Raw genomic sequence first — 17870 nt, 5'->3', positions numbered from 1 at the left:
TACAGTCTCACTGGAAAATGCAATCTTGTAAATACTTTAGCTTGATGAAATTTGCCTTCAGCAGTATTTGACTCTTGTTCTAGAAAAAGCACCATGAGTTGCCAGTTATTTGCTAAAATGTATCTGCAGAAAATGTGGCAGAAATTATTTAACTGGTGACACTATATTATAACCAATGACCAATTCTTTATCTTTATGTTTTATATTGTTTAGCTCATTTAATAATAATAATCTTAATTTAGAAATTCTCTGAGCAAATTTATTAGCTGCCTCATTCTTCATAAACTAGAAATCTGAAGTGTTGAAATCTAGTTCTATGTGAGAAGTCAAGGTCTCTTTGGAGCAGTAGCTAAGTTTGGTTTGCTTGGACCCGCTCAGGTTTCAAATGCTTCAAAAACATCTCATCTGTGCTTGAACTACTGTTCAGCCCATTTCAAAGCAACTGTCTGTAAATTGATTTTATGTTTATTCAAAGCACTCATGAAAAAACACAAATTACAGATCAGCTTTTCTTTTTTTTTTTTTTTATCTCTGCAAACAGAGATGCTGGCAACTTTTTCAATAGATATAAGGCAACCTTCAGTCACATAGCCAGAATCAGCCTCTGACCTTCTTCTCTTCCCGTCTATGAAAACAGATGACATTAGGTTGGTGGAGGTTTTACTGTGACGCTGTCATTAAACTCCACCTTTCACCCTGCGGGGGCTCACATTGTGATTTACCTCTTTGGGAACGTACAGTAGGAGGATAATATCTCCATACACTGATAAATCTCTCTTCCTGCCTTTTCTCCTGTCGTCACATCTCTTTTCCTCTTGTCAGGTTGAACCCGGATGATCTGTTCAATCACCCGAGATCGCAGAGGCAGGACCCCGTAAAGGTGATTCACTCCATTTCAGCCCTTCATACAACGTCTCTCCCGTCCCCTCTGTGTTTATAGCTCCCTTCGGTCAGCTGTTGTTAACCTAACTCCGCTGCATCATATTAAAACAAAGGCCACGAGAATCTTTTTTTTTTTTTCTTCTTTTTCATGTAGTATGAAAAAAGCGAGGTTTATGAAATGCACAGACACTCCAATCTATTTTCTTCGGAAAACACTTTTGTTGTGCAAGTGTCACTTAAACGAGCTTTTTCTGGTTCTGCTCTCCTAAACTTTCCTGTAAGTTTTGTAACATTTTGACATATTTGACAGTTTGAACCGCTGCAGACTGCTAACAGGCTCACTGTGTCTGCTATCAGTGTCTTGTTTGCAGCCAAGTGACTGGCATCACGCAGGCAGGTGCCCGTGCCTTCTAAACTTTTGTACACTTTTGTTACTGCTGCAAGTACTATAAAGAGATTAGTCTCCAAGAAACAGAACCTGACGTGTAGACGGATGCGCGCCGCATCAGCTTTCCTTTTCACATGACCAAACTGAGTTCTTGATTTGGACAAAAAGAAATAGTCTTTGTCAGAAAAACATAGTAAACAATTACCCTTGATCCCTTCGGTTTCAAGCACTGACCTGCGAAGGCGGGGAAGTGACTGTTGTCTTATTGTATCACGTCATGTCTCCTCATCTTCATTCAGTGTCGCCAGAGAATGCAGGAGAGCTGGGCAATTATTTCTGATGTATCTAGTTGGACAAATCTGGGCATCCTTAGCAGAGCTCTGGAGTCTAGTTGAGGTTTATGTCCTCATAATTGATGCGCTCCGTTCTGCTGCCTCAGTTCAAGCTTTTCCATGATGTCCTGTTTAGTCTTGTCGTCTGTGCCGCGTGACAATTTTTTTTAGAAGATTATCAGTCATGTAAATTAGATCATGGTCATTAAAGGCGACGATGTGCCCAGACATTTGTCCTAAAATGAGACACAACTGTTTATCCCACATTGGGCATATGAGAAAGTAATCTAAAGTATAAAATAGTAAAGTGAATTAGTGAGTTGTTTACCAAATGTTTAGTCAGATACCAGATCATTGGGCTATGTAAAGTTAGCGCTAGCTAGAATACACCTCTACGGATGTATTCTGGGAAAATTTAAGCAAAACGCTTTGTGTAATGTTGAAGTAGCGTCCATTGTCACACTTTTCACGATTTTCTAATATACTGGTATATTTTATTCTTTGAACTCAGAACTTCAACTGGGAATGTCTGACCATCAGTCTGGAGATCTCAAGTCTCTCAGAGAGTTTCTCTGATCTTCTTCTGGAGGCTGGGAACTTGTGATCAGGATGGACCACGTTCAGGGCCTCTTCTGAAACAGCGTTCAGGAGCTGTGACCTGAAGGTAGTTTGCGTCGATCATAGCAGCAACCAAGGCTGCAGTAATGGAAGCCATCATGCTGAAGATAGAAGCTTTTAGCGTTTGGTCGACTTTTCCAACAAAAGAGCTGGAGCAACATTAACCAAAACAAACAAGGCTGCCACTTGTCTCCGATCGTGTTTATGAATGATCATTGATCGTTCATCAATGAATCCCAAGGCAGTCATGGAGAGGCTGATGCCAGGGTGGAAACCTCATCGTAGTATCTTAAAATAAATTAAAGGAAACTGAGGCATGTCTTTTACTTTTAAACAAGCATTGATTAAAGTGTTGACAACTAGACCTGGAAATATTAGGTCTGGATTTTACAGAAAAAAACAAAACAAACCATCATCACACATTGCACATCTTAAATGCATCAATCTATCCAAACAAAAAAAATTATTGAATCACAGCACAATTTATTTACATTTTTTTGTGTTAGTATACATTTTGAAAAAGTAAAAAAAAAAAAAATGGTCAAGTTTTCTAAACCATAAGGACATTTTGGGATTACAATTTTTCTAACATTTATTTCTGTTGAGTTGGAATCATCATGCAACTTGTTGAACACAATCTGCTTTGCACACATTTTACTTTCCAGTTGACCCCCAATCAATGTGCTCATTAATACCTGTTTGATGCTGACATTATTGTGAAAAAGTCGACGCATTGGTGTGAATTATTGCGAGATTTTTTTTATATATTAAAGTTGTTTAAGGGGGCAGAAGTCCTCTTTTGATCAAGCCCAACCTTGACCAACTATAAGCTCAACCCTCCAGTAAGAACCATTTTCCATTAGCATTGTAGGTAAAGTACTGACTGCTGGAAACAACTCCACACAATCACTGTGCATAAAATTACATTTAAATACATTTCATTTTTTACATATCAAAAGCCTTGATAATGAGGTAGTACTTTACTGAGTTCTCCACATTTTATACAGTCTGTATATAAACAGCAACGTAGATAAGAACAAAGCAGAGCTTTTTAGTGATTCCACATTGGAAGTGGAACTTCAGTTTTTCAGAGGCAGACTCTCTTTTAATAATCTCCAGTCTTTTATCCATTCTCCTTCACATTCTCCCTTGACCTTACCAGGTTGCCATCCTGCTGTTCTCCTGCTTCACCCAACCCCCAGCCCAGAAAACTGATACTACTCAACTCGTACTGCGTGTCATATTCTTTGTGGATGTGTGTAAAACTGCCTATTCAATTAATTCCCAAGCAGGCAGCTCCTTATGAAGCAAACCGTACAGGAAGGCAGGCAGAAAGGAGTCGTTGCCTTGATCGTTCATCAATGAATATATCTTTTAGTTGAGATTGGGACTTTCTTATAGAAACACATGCGGTTCGATGCCTCTACTTATGCCAGCCTGAAACGTATAACACACAACTCCAAGGTCCAACCAATGTGATTCAAATTAAGCAAAATAAGCTTAATGCAAGTAAACATAGAGAATCGAGAATTTTATTACATTCAGTTGCACTTTTCTTTGAATCTGAGGATGTTTTTTAATAACTACTTAGAGGGTCTTTTTCTGATGCTTTACATGATGTTTTCAATTTTACATCTGTGAAGGCTCTTCATTTAATTTTGCTTTATCTTTTACTTTGTGTGACTACATGCTTCCATTTTTCCTCTCTCTTTGCTGCCTATACAATGAGTATCCCCACTGAGAGACAAAGAAGGTTATTTCTATTCTATTCTATTCTATTCTATTCTATTCTATTCTATTCTATTCTATTCTATTCTATTCTATTCTATTCTATTCTGTTCTATTCTATTCTATTCTATTCTATTCTATTCTATTCTATTCTATTCTATTCTATTCTACTGCTGTAATCTCAGTGGTCATTACAATATTTACTACAAGTCCTACAAATATATCCATGTACGTGTGTCTTTTTGCTCTATTGGGATTTTGAGATAAACCAACTCAAAGTAACCAAGAAATGGAAGGAAAATTATGCATGTTTTTTAAAAGAAATCTTTTACAACTAGAAACTTAATAAACAAAATGTTGAGTTAATTTGTGTGAACAAGCAGCAGCATGAAAACCGAGGAGAACAACAGAAATGGCCAGGAAGGAAGTTGTAGACAAGATTTTGAATCAGAATTATTTTTGAAAACTTCAGAAGTTTTGAACGTCTTGCAAAGATCCATTAGGGAAGCACGATATGTCGCAGATCATTATAGCAATGTCAAGATATGCATCATTCAATCATTTAATACCTCTGTTATTATTTGTGATAACTGTTCAATGCAGTACAATATGTTTTAGAAGGTACAGAAGGTGAAAGATCACACAGTCGTTGAAATATCTAAGTTGCATAAATGCCAATAAAACGTTTTAGTTATGTTTATTACCATTACTGTGATAAATATCACAAAAACTTTCAACATTTTTCAGTGTACTAACCTCACTCCTGAAACAGAAGCAGTCACAAGTAAAGGAAACACAAATGGGACAACCATCTAGGGACCTTTACTCAAAACCAGACCAGAACATATCCAATAATTAAAATTGAAAAAAATAAAATAAAAATAAAGCAATTATTGTTAATTTTTTTTAAGTGGAAAATATCCTGATGTTGTTGCTGAGATTATATTGAAAAATTCTATAAAACCGGAAACGAGTGACCCTTAAAAAAATCTTTCACCCAGTTAATAAAGATTTAAAATCCCATTGCATCATTCTGCCATCACCATGTTTTACTTTGGTCAGGGTATTTTTAAGAGTTAAGCTTGTACCTCACTCAGGGTTTTTTTTTTTTTTTTTACCTCTCTGTGCATCTGCAAACAATGAAAATCTTTTATGCCCTGTGTATAAATCTCCAGAGTTAGTTAAGCTTTATTTTTCCTCTCTAACAAAACCTATAAAAATACCGAGCTTCATCATTAAGAAAAAGTCACTGGTGTACCACAAGCCCAAGCCACAAGCTTTTTCTTTTAATATCACCCATCAGATACTTATATGTGGATCAATGCAAAATGTGTCTCTGATTAAAGTAACTTCTTCCACATGGTTAGAGGTTCTAGAAAAAGATTATCTGTAATTCCCTCCATACCTGCTTTGTGAGTTTTGTTGATCTGCCTTTTGTGCCCAGACTTGTTTTGGTGCCATTTTCTCTCCAACTTAAAAAAAAAAGAAAAAAAGAAAAGGATTTGATGGAGCTGTTAAATGTGCTATTTAGCTTTTAATATTTATTACAGCTCACCCATAATTCATTGTGTTCTTTGTTTACTTGGCATCAGTTGAAATATAAGCAGTAAGTAGTCAACGTGAATATTTTAATGTCTGTTTTCTGGTTGTTATGTTATCTTAATATATACAATGGTTATATTTAGAAACTGGGTTTAAAAGAAAGTAGCATGGAAATGTTTCTGCACCGTATGCTTCATTTTGTTTTCCTTTCCATTTTGCATACAATTTGGAGTATATTATTTAACTCCATTAAATGATATATGTGCATTTGATTTAAAGCTGAATGAAGTGAACGGGGAATCGTATTTTACGAGCCGTCTGGTCCTTTGTAGGAAAAGAGCCTGTGTTGTAGATACGACAGTAGAATCGGTCCATTGTGGACTAATGTTTCCTAATGGAAGCTGATTTTTAACATCACCATTAACACTGACCAATACATGGATTTATTACTGTAACCTCACCAATGGAAGTATATCATTTTATCTCTAACCCTAATGTTTTTCCAAATGCAGCCCAGCTATGAATCTAAAAAAAAAAGAAAAAAAGAAAAGAGCATACAACAGTGTTATTTCATGTTTCTTTCACCATCAAAACACAGAATCCAATCTGAATATTTTAAAAACATAAAGCACTTTGGGCATAACAAGCAGTTCCCTGCAAGCCAGCATGTGTAATTTTCAAATTTATTTATTTTTTTTCCAATTAATTTTAATTCACCTTTGTTTTATTTTTGAAAAAGTCTTTGGGTGCACAAGGTTTAAAACTCAACTCTACACGTACCGTCCCAATAATATCTAAAAACGCTCCCTGGCAATTTGAGGAGAAATCACACACTTCTTAGCAGAACTGATGGAGCTTTTTTTAAACTGTCCAGCTTCAAGCCTCCAAGTCTAGCTCTTCAGCATATTCAGCACATTTTCTATGTTCCGCCTTTTCTATATTAGTAATCACCCACTAAAGATCTGCATGGTTTATTCATTTCAAAACCAGTTTCACAGTGCGTTTGGGATCATTGTCCTGATCAAAGCTTGCTCAGGTCCATTTGGTGCCTTAGGCAAAATTATAACAAATAAACAATAAGATCATTTTGAGTAGCAGAATATCACAGAAAATTGATGTTGTCTATTTTGTTTCACAGAAAACAATGATTTAGTTCCAGAGTTTCCATTTAATCTGGATGACTGACTAGTTTCTGAATAAGAGGAGCAGATGACAGAAATAAACACTGAACGACAGCAAAACTAAGCTTAGGTCTCCATAATAGTTAAAGTAATAATTTCTGGGAGGTTGAATCAAGCGGAAACAAAATGTTGATAAAATTCATTTTGTGTAATCACATGTTTGATAACGTTTTGAAGGTTTAAATTTAACCTGGCATGACTTCTGTTCATCTTGTATCAGATTTTTCAGGAAGAAAACTTGACATTGACATTTACATCTGATTTGAGAAATACAACTCAGTAGATGGCATGAAGTTTTTTTTTTTTTTTTTTAAACAAAAAACTTGTGGTTTTAAAACCACCAATCATTTATTAGCTTTAGCTTGTAGGGACAACTTAACCTGGCAGTGGATGGCAGTGTAAGAGTTTGTACTGGGTAATTTTTAATTTGATTTTTGCACATCAACTTTGATATAAGATGGGCTAAAATCACCTTTGCCTCCCACAGGAAATGTTTAAAAATGTTTATGTACTCATCTGTTTAGTTTATTTAAGTAGAGAGCAACAGGAAGGAGTGCCAGTCACGGCAAAGGATTAAAACTATTAATTATTATTTTATTTATTTATTTTGAAGTTTTTAAGCAGCTCCAGAAGCTCTTATCATCACAGGATTTGATGGCTAGTAAAAAAAAGTGTTTTTTTTTTTTTTCTAACTTGGCACAGGTCATTTTAACAAACATTGAATATCTTTGAAAACATTTGTCTAGTTTTTATTCTGCGTTAAAAAAAAACTTCAAGTTCTTTAAAATTGATATTTTGTGTTCTACAACCACGCCTCCCTAAAATCATGATTAGAGCTCCAAATTATTATCATTCATTATCATGAGTCTATGTGCCATAAATCTCTGGCCAGCAGAGTCTATTGTCTAGTAAAAACAAGGAATACTAAAATAACAACCTTGAAATCTAAGAAACTGAGTTTTACTTTGTTGCCCATGTGAAACGTTTCATTGTCAGGGAACGATTTTAAATAAATGCTCCCCTGAGAATCGCTTCTACTTTTCTGGGTGGTTGTTTCTGGTTTTTTCATTTTGGCTGTCAGCTGAATTATTTTTTTATTTTATTTTTTTTTCACCAAAAGAAAAAGTTAGAACAGGTCAACTTGCAAAACACTTCAGACGGAATGATTCATTGGAGGCTCAAGTCTGGTTTGCACTATTTATATACTGGTTTTACCGTTCTGTGAGTCACGCCTGCTTCTAGTTACAGTCTTTTTAAGAAGTCTTATGCCGGCAGTGACCAATGTTCACCGTGGAGCTCGATCATCAGCCTGCAGAAGAAGCTGCAAGGTGCCATGACACGCTATAATAGCAGATACTCAAGGGAGCTGAATCTGTTAAGTCTTGATTCTGCATCACTTTGGCAGAGGTTGTTTACAGAAGACAAGAATATGTGTGTTTGTGTGAGTGCATTTGTCAGCGTGCAAATATGTGTGTTCGTTTGAGTCACTCCTCGTTTTTTTTTTTCCCCGCTGAAATAAATATGCAGAGCACATCAACTGTTTGTGCTTAGGCAAAATAGATGGCAGTGCTGGTGAGCAAAACATCTATCATTTCTGCCTCTGATTAATAGTTGTCCTGGGGATGGCTTTTCTGCAGAGGGAGAGGGAGGAAAGAACGAGGCGGGGGAAAAACTGTGGAAAAAAAAAAATAAAAAAAGACAAAAAAGCAGAAAACAGCAGTGGAGAAAGAGTGAAAGGGAGGTGATGTGGAGAGGATGCCTCCTGGTTACTGATCTGAAATGGTTAAACGGAGAGAACTCGGAGAGCTAAGAAATGTCTGCAGATGTCTCCTGTTGTGTTGCAATTGTGTGTTAAACCGTTTTCTTTCTCTAAACAAAGCAAGACAAAGGGATCATGTCATGGTTGGGAAATCAAAATGGTGAATCAAAAACCACAGATAATTACGAGGCTTGATTGTTTGGAAATTTTTGTTTACCAAAATCTTCAACGCTGTCTTTAAATATCAATGCGCTGATAGTGAATTATTAAATTCATTTTCCTGTGTTGTTCCATGACCAACGTTTTCTCTGTAGATTTAAACACAATTGCAAGACTATTGTTTGTCACGTAGTTGATAATATAAACTGGACTCAACAGAACTAATTACATGTTCGCTAACAAGCCCCTATAAAAAAGTATTCTTTGTCATAAAACAGTTTTTATCAATGATTACATTTTAAGTCTTATTAGTTTAAAGTTCTTGTTTTCTTCTGTTTGTCAGAAATGAGTGGTTTCTTGAATATTAGCACAGAAAGATAACTGTCAGATTACTAATCAATGTCAATTTAAACAGAATAGTTACCCAACATAACTCGCCCCTCATGTAACTCATGTCATCTCGGTTGACCGATTGTGGACATGGAGGAAAGGTACAAGCTGCCTAGATGACTGGGGGAAGTAGAATTGTTTTTACAAACAATTCATTATTTTTTACTCTCAAGTGTTTCAAATGTAGAATTTGACAAACTATGTTGACTTAAAACCAATAGACTGGACGATCAGTGGATGTTTTCAATTGTCTAAGAATGAAATTGGAATTGGTGAGTCTGAATTGTTTGTTTAGCATTACCTGCTAGCAGTTAGCATTAGCTGCTAATGCTTAGCTTCTAGTAGATCCAATGCTATTTGTATTGCATTATGTGGCAATTATGGATTATTTTTTGCTTTGTTCAAAGTGCAAACACAGTACATAAGTATTCCGCTGTAAATGGTAATGTATTTATTTAGAAGTGGGGATTCATTTTGGATTTATATTGACTGATAAGGTACACATTGCCATGCTTCAATTCAAGTTAGGATTTGTTATTAAATTTATTTATAAAACCTTACAAGTCCTGTTTGTCCGTTGCCAGGTTGGATGAACTCGGTTTAACTCTGAAGAACCTGGATTTCCTCAACCTTATCAACCAACCTGAGGTTTGTGGATGGCAGCTAATCGCCCATCTAGGAGTATGAAATCCCAGCCTGAACTCGTTCTCTGGTCTGGTAGGAGGCTGATACAGATTAGCCTCCCATCTCATTAAACTAGCTTTGCCCATATAAAAAAGAAACAGCTTCCAACACACTGGAGTCTTCAGACCACACTTCCTCATTCTTGAACTCGTATAAACTCTATAAACTCACACTTGGGGAAAGTTAGTTGTGTTTAAAGACACGAATTGTTTGGCACAGTTGTTTTCCTCAGACCAGGACTTGCACTGATTTGATTGATGTTTCTTTCGATGGTTAATTAAGCTCACGTAAGAACAATAGCAGCTGCAGCAAATTGTACACAATTTATGGTTTTTGGTTTATTTTTCTGATATATTTTACACCTTTTTGTTGTTTTTGTTTATTGTAATACATGGTGTCATGTATTTCAGTCTCTTTTATGAATTACTGTTCTCCAACTCCAGAAGATGAATCTAATCTTCTGTGTTTCAGCCAGTTTTAACAGTGTAGCTGTGTAAGAAAGCTAATTGGGTTCTGCAATTGTTTTATAAGAAAAATTTGAAGATAAATTTAAAATAAAGTTCTTGCTGTCTCTCTGAAGTTCCTGTCCTGATCGTTCTCTGTTCTGGTGTTCTGCTCCCTTTGTGACTTGTGTCACACTCTTGTGAATGAGACTTTTCACACCCCTCTCCCTTCCAGGTCACAGGGCAACAATTATCTTCCGGCAGAAAAACGTTTAATTCCCAAGTTTATTAAAGATGTTAACAATGGAAGACTTGTTCATCCAGCCTTAGATGTTGGAGCCAGAGTCTGACCCAGAGCAGGGGAACGAAGATGACGAACCTGCAGAACCACGCATTCAAATGAATGCATGTCAATGGTGTTAATACTGTCCACATCCATACCAACTACCTACAATATGGAGCATAGTTTAACGCTTAAGTGCTCCGAGCAAACAAACTTTCCCCAGAAACATAAAATTTAACCAGACACTTTGAAAAGCCTCTAATGTAAGGAATCCTGTGCTACATGCGAGAACCGAACATTTTGTCTTGTCTACTTGCATAGCTGAACTACAAAATCATCGTGAGGAAAAAAGATGGCAGATTCACAAAGCTAATTAGCCAGAAATCATGACCTTGTTAAGCAGTTCCACAGCAAATGCAGTGACGTCATAGAAAAGAAAACGTTGGGCAATAGAGAAAAATGAACAGACTGAAGAATATAAAGATTTCTATTTATCACCAGGAGAGAATAAATCTAAAATTTTCACACTCATAGACACTCAAAGTGAACAAAAAATTTACTTAAGGGCTAAAAAAGTGGTTTTTGCATGATATGTCACCTTTAAATAGGCCATCACACCATCAACAGAAGACTGCCATTGTTCTATCTCCATTTTGGTCCATTCCCAAAACACATGGAAGACGGTTACAACTTTTGCAAATATTGAATAGAACACGATATTTGAGATAATAATAAATATAGAAATAATAATAATTATTAATAAACAGCACAATTTCAATAGGCCTTCACGGTGCTTAGCTGCTTGGGCCTAATAATAAAGATACATTTTTTATCACTTTTTTATTTGTCAGGAAAAGTACGGATTGTTTACATTTTGGAAAGCCACAGAATGAATCTACTTTGCCAGTAAGTCATTAAAATCTGACTCAGATGTTTTCATATATTAGTAACATAGAACAAGCTGCTACAGTTAAAGATAGATTCAGATCGACGGGCCTTAGAATATGTCACTTCTCACTAAAATTACATCTAACAAATATTTTCTGGAATGTGATTACCTTGTACTTCAAAACTGATGAAATGTTGTTTTGCATCCTTGGTTCATTTGATATGCAGGGATATGAATATGAAAATTAGCCCCGCCTCGCCCGTCTCCTGCTCGTCTGCGACCCTCCCCCACTCTTCCTCATCCTTTGTAAGCAGACATCATCCCAATCACTCACAGTCCTGGTGTCACACATTATCTCTGGGTAAAGTCAAAGAGTCAGGTTCAAGGGTCGTCCACAGTTGATTTTATACTTGACATTCACAGATTCTTCCAGACAAATTGTGGCCTCATCTGAAAGTGACTCAAGCTGGAACATGTGCAGATTGTGAAAAAAAAAATCCTGCATAAATTCAAACGTGCACTACTTTAAAGTAATCTAGTGGTAATATGTAACTTCTAAAATGCTCTGGGGCGGGGGGGTTTTCTGATGATTTTTATTTTTAATTTTATTCACTTAGATGTCACATAAGTTTCCACTGAAATATAAAGAATGTCTCAAGCTTCATTTCTCGAGGGCAGAAGTCCAGCAGTCTTTATACATGTGAAGCATAGACATATCTAGAAGTTGCAGGACAGAAGCCTTCAAGGGTCAGAATTAGATTGCTGTTATAACATATTAATAATTGTAATTATTTATGTTCACTAAAATAGCACAATTAAAATATGTATTTGTGCTTACTAGCTTAACATTATTTTGTGTCCAGACAGCGTATTGTAGAAATTGGTGACTGAACATGTAACTAAAGAATTTTATTTGGTTTTAAGCTTTTCATCAGAAAAAAAGAAAGACTGAGTTGAGCAACAATTATTTCCCTTAAACCGAGACGACAGGACTCTGGCTGCGTTACTCCAAAGATCACGTCCAGTTAGAAGAAACATATTAGTCAAAACAAAACATTATGTTAAATCTAAATCTGAATGTATGAGTTCGCATGAAGCACACCTCCAAACCTGACCTGAATGAGTTGTTTTTTCACACCTGATCCTGTTAAAAATACCTGTTGTATCCAAGAGGAGAACTGAAAACCAATTAAATGCCACAAGATACAAAATTTATACCAAGTTGACTTGGTGACAGTATCAGTACAAATCAGTATTAAAATGAAATTACAACTGCTTTGAATTCCTTCATATTACTTGTGTTGTGAGGCATTCACAGATATACTTCATGTGGCCTGATGTTACCATTCAAGTTGTTTCTTTTAAAATCTTCATCATGTAAATATGCAAGCCAAAGGGTTGATTACACATTTATTTATGTCCACATGTATGTGTGAGGAGCAGTATGCCATCTGCTCTGGAAAAGACACGGTTGAGTGCAGACAAAGAAAACAGTGCTGCTGATGTAAAGTAGCCTTTGTCTCTGCTGCCTGACACCGGTTACCATTCTTGATCTGTTAGTGATTTTCCACATGTGTCGATGTGGGAAAAAAATGGTGCAAGATAATGAATATGTAGGTCACATCAACTGACTTTCTGGAAAGCTTAACCCCCCCCCCTCTCCCTCCATGCAGCATAAACACATCCACTAACACACATTTAGAAATACAGCAACCCTGATGTCTTAAATCAGCCATTTTTAGTTACTGTAGCTAAATCTGAGGAGATAGACAGCGTGAGGAAGGGATGCTACAGTCCTAAAACAGACTACACGCCCACAGACTGTACAGTCTCCCCAGGAAACCAAAAAAAAAAAAAAAAGCGCTAGTAAGCGTGTTGCAGAGCCTTCCTCTCAGTGTGGAGCCTGCAGTGGCATTCCCCTGGCATCCTGCGGTGTTGGCTCATTTTGATGTTTCTCTTTTCTGTGGAGTTAACTGCTCTCATTCAAACTTTTTTTTTTTTTTTTTTTACAGTCTTGTTTAAATCGGGTGTAAAGTTCACATAGGGGAAACAGGCTTCCTTGGGTTCATGCATCAGGATGTTAAGAGCGAAGTATAGAAACAAGAAATCCAAACAATACTTCATTCATAAGTCTACCAACAGGAATGCCAGAATGAAATTTTGCATCCCTCCGTGCCTATTTTGGGAACCTAAAATATTTGGTATGTTTCACATTAAAGCGTCTCTTCTGTTTTTTTTGTGTGTGTCTGTCGCCCTCTCTTTTTAAATCTTCGTCCTCCTACAATTTTTTCCAGTTTGCCAGTGTGGGTGTACAGAATAAATGTTTACTTTCTGTGTGGTATTATTCATATCAGCACCACCCCCTCCTCTCCTCTGACAGAATCACAATCCAGCCTGCCTACCCTCCAACACACTAGCCATCTTCCTTGCATGACGACATGCACCTCCAGCTACCATGTTGTCTTCTGTCCTCCTGGTGACCCTGCCTCTGTATGCAGGGTATCCAGAACGGACAACAAGTAGGGATTTTGTCGGTGTGTCTTTTATAATAGACATCACCAGGACTAGTATTTACAGTTCCATATTGCTGGAAAAGATTTCAAAACTATACTTTGATTTTGGCACGCAGATTAAAAACCTGCCCTAAATTTCACATTATCAGCATCAATCCAGTACTATAGACTGTACAGCGATATATGCATCAGTGCTATGAAATTTACATTCAAGATGTCACAGAAAATGTGAGAAATATCACCGTAAGCTGATAATGACTGTTATAAATATGGAAACCCTCTGTCTGCACTGATGATGTTTCACTCACCTCTGCATGCTGACTGCTTAGAAGTGCTTCAACTGATGGCTCCAATTTAACCATTATGGGTCAACTATTGAGACGGTAAGTTGAATCCTGAATTGAAAAAAAATCAAGATGCTGACTTCATGGGAAAAGTAACCAACTCACAGAAACAATAAACAACTGAATTTAACCCCTTTCATCACAAATTAAATAAGGTCACATCAAAAGTAAAATACATACTTCAAAGGTCACACTATTGTTTTGATGCAAGTGTGGCTCAAATATATCACCTATTCCTATACTAAGCTATGCAGATGGTCAGTCTGCGTTGATTACAGTTCCCTCCCCTCAGCATGCTGAATGCATGGAGTGTCTCCAACTGAGGTTAGCATGAAATAAAATGCTGTAGGAAAGTATTTTCCTCCTCACAACCCTTCCCAAGAGCGTCCAGACTAACAAAGCCGCCCAAATGGCGCATCAATGACTCAAACGTGATCTCACAAAAGAAACAACAACATCTAAAGCACTGCAGGTGTCTGCTAAGAGTTGTGGGAAAGTCCCTTACATTTTGAACTGGTTTTGGCTGACAAACAATACAAGCAAATGTGCGACCATGAAAAGGTGTACACTGCCTTGATCAGGCTGATGAGGTTCACCTGTTGGTGTGATGCACAACAATGACAGTTCATATAGTGAACATATACGCTTGTGGTTTTTCTTTTTTCTTTTTGAAGAAAACCACTTGCAGCCAAACAAAAGATTTTGCCCTAAGGAAAAATCCAGATATTTTGAAAAATAAACCGAATTGAAAATCTGACACTGAGCTGGCAGCTGAAGGAGGCACTGGACTGAGTTGTTAGGGGCAACCAGGAAAGAAGTTGCTTTCTAGATGGATTAGGAACATGGAGGTCCAGGTGAGCTAACTGTTGTTTTTCAGACCTGGATCAGTCCTCCTCCACAATTTATTACTTTTCATGCCTGTTCCCATACAAGAAGTTAAGTTCAGTTAAGGTTATTGTTCATGATTCAGCTTAAGAAACAGATATTATATTGTGCAATAGTGCAAAAATGTCATCCATCAGTGAGCTCTAAGCCCCAAAGCCACTGCTGAGCAAAAAGAACACAAAAGCCCGTCTCACGTTTGCCAAAAAGCATCTTCCCAAGACTTTTGGGAAAATATTCTGTGGACCGATGAGCCGAAAGTGAAACCTTTTGAAATGGGTGTATTTTGTTTCATTTGGATTTTGATTTGTTTATTTGTGATATGCCTTAATTATTAGTTGTATTCTGTTTCTGCCATCCATGCCTTATTTTATATCAGTCTCCTCAAACTAAGGTTTACTTCTGGTTAGTTTAAACCTTAGTTAGGCATGCTTTTTATTTATTTATATTTGTTAGATTATTTGTTTTCTCCCTTCCTTGCTCCTCACCTACAATTTCTCTCTTTCTCTCTCCTCATTCTGCATGCCTGGTCTGTCCTCAGACCTGCACCCTGTTCCAATCAGTCTTTTGTGCAGTAATCAAGCCCCCCAGTATTTAATCCAGTGACATTAAGTCGTTTCTTATTGGATCCTTCCGTTGCCTACCTCAATTCTGTTTGTCTTTGTTGTGTGCCTGTCGCGTGTTTTCCATGTAAGTACATTTTTTGTTGGTTTTCATTTGATCAAATGTTCAATCTCTGCACCGGAGTCCTTTGCAAACCAAACATGACAAATGCAGCGTTTCAGAAGAATAACGTAAAAGGAGTCGTGTGACGTTCTCGGGCTGGTTCGCAGCTTCAGGACCTTCGTGACTTTCCATAATCTAATGAACCAAGAAATGTTTTCCACCAGAAAATTTTGTCGGATGATGTTACAGACACTGCGGCATAACCATAAACGGGTCTTTCATGCACACACAAAAAAAATCTCCACTGTGGCTGAATTAACACAAATTTGTAAGGAAAAGTAGGACAAAATCCATCAATAGTGACATAAAAAAAATCCTCATTGCCAAATGAACAATGGAAGTTGACTGGCACAACCTGCTATTAGGTTTAGAGGAAATCTTTTCTTGTTACGTTGGGCCAGGTTGGACATGATGCCATTTTTTGTTTTCAAATCTGTTTTACTGAGGTTATCTTATCTTTGTCCGATATTAAAATTTAGTGATCTCTATGAACACAAAAGGGAACAAATACAAAACTGTACTTTCTGGATTAAGGGAGTTAGTCATTATTCGACCACTCATGCGTTGGGATCTACATGGTTAATTGGTTCATTTATTTGAAACAAATAAATAAAATGAGACCGTAAAAGTATCATGAATTCTACACCCTTCAGCTCAATAACTCACACAACATACACAACAAAGGAAATCACATAGAAATCAAACTTTACAAACGGTTCAACATCGGATTTTCTCATATTTAAATGAGCTCAAAACATGTTTTTTTTTAAATTGCCAATACAGATGGCAAGAAAGAAAACGGTGTGACAAAAACAGTAGGCTTTTTGTAATTTAACAAAAATTAGCTTTGTGCTGCAGCTCCATTACTTAAAGGCTTGCGATGCGAGGTGGTGGGAAATGAATGATGTTCATAATAGCGCCGGTTCTCTCTTGGAGGACATGAAGGAGCAGACAACCGTCAATCCCCGACTCCCTGGTGTGACAACCCCCATTACCCGTCTGCTAAACCCCCGTCCCCTCCCCCGCCTCCTACACACAAACACATGCAAACACATACATATATGTTCACACACAAAGCGCCTTAGGGCAGTGGGAGGTCACGCCGCTCTGTGCTGGCTGCCAGTGGCGTGTGGGAGACATACAGCAGAGACTAACAGTGATGCACGGTGCATGCACGCGCCACTGTGGGCACGCACGCCGCCGAGTGTGCTCCAGAGCATGTCTTTGAGCAGAGAATTAACAAATGTGACAGAGTGAAGGGCTGGAATGGGGGAGGGTGTGGGATCGCACAGAGTGCAGACAAGGGACAACAACAGAAGAAGAAGAAGAAGAAGAGGAGGAGAAGAGATTTGACACAGCCTTGTTTTCCAAGTAAAACAGAGTCATGTTTTTGGTGTGGTGGTTGAATTTACACTAATGATGCAACTTCCTGTCGCGCCTGCCAGCCAGTTGCAGGCGCTACGTGTTTCTCTGCCACCACTGCTCTGGTCCTTATCTGATTGAAGCTGCACTTTTGTCGTGCCCACCCAGTGTGGTTGAGGGAGATGAGATCAAGACACCACAAAGCCTGCAACACAAATAGTGCGCTTCCACTTTAACTTTTAACCCACTCTGGGCTGACTGCGCCCTGCTCTCTCTTCTCTGTAATGTCACCATGGCTTTTCTAAGAAAGAGAAAGCCAGTGTTGCGTTGGTGGGGATGCAGGGAGATGGCAGGGTGGAGCGTGGTGGATAGTGGAAGATGGAAAAGAGAGGACCAGCAGGCCAGAATGTAACCACATATTTTACTGTGGTTCTTTTGGGTTTGGCCCAGTTTCTAGTGGTTCTTACTCAAAACTACGGAGGAAACCACATTGGAAAAACAGTTCTTCCTTACTTATCACCCAGGACTAATGAGACAGTATGTGTGGTGACATTATAATGCCTTGTTGCATCATCAGGACATATTATGGACACCAGAACTTAATTTATGGAAGCAATACATGCCATAAATTATAAGGTACGGTCACGCTCACCAGTTATCCCGAAGCCTGCATCCAAGTTGTTCCTTGTGCTAGAATTCAAAGTGAGGAGTAGCAAGGAGTAAAATTTTCCCCTATTAAATGTAAAGTCACTTCAAGAAGACAAT

The 17870-nt window shown here is 37.6% G+C and overlaps 1 long non-coding RNA gene across 2 annotated transcripts in view; it reads left to right on the top strand.

The window, feature by feature from the left end:
• LOC108166211 (uncharacterized) overlaps positions 1-10178 on the top strand; it is an 18660-nt gene extending 8482 nt beyond the window's left edge. Inside the window, exons 2-4 of one of the 2 annotated variants that reach the window (XR_001776502.1) lie at positions 823-880; positions 2114-2266; positions 9564-10178. This is a non-coding gene — a long non-coding RNA (uncharacterized LOC108166211). Of the gene's footprint in view, positions 1-634; positions 881-2113; positions 2267-9563 lie in introns of those variants that run through there. The other variant, XR_001776501.1, reaches the window with a different exon arrangement.
• The last annotated feature ends 7692 nt before the right edge of the window (positions 10179-17870 follow it).

Source organism: Poecilia reticulata, linkage group LG4, assembly GCF_000633615.1.
Source record: "Poecilia reticulata strain Guanapo linkage group LG4, Guppy_female_1.0+MT, whole genome shotgun sequence".
NCBI classification, from domain to species: domain Eukaryota; kingdom Metazoa; phylum Chordata; class Actinopteri; order Cyprinodontiformes; family Poeciliidae; genus Poecilia; species Poecilia reticulata.
Note: the sequence above shows the minus strand (reverse complement) of the source record. Positions and strands in the feature narration are given on the sequence as shown.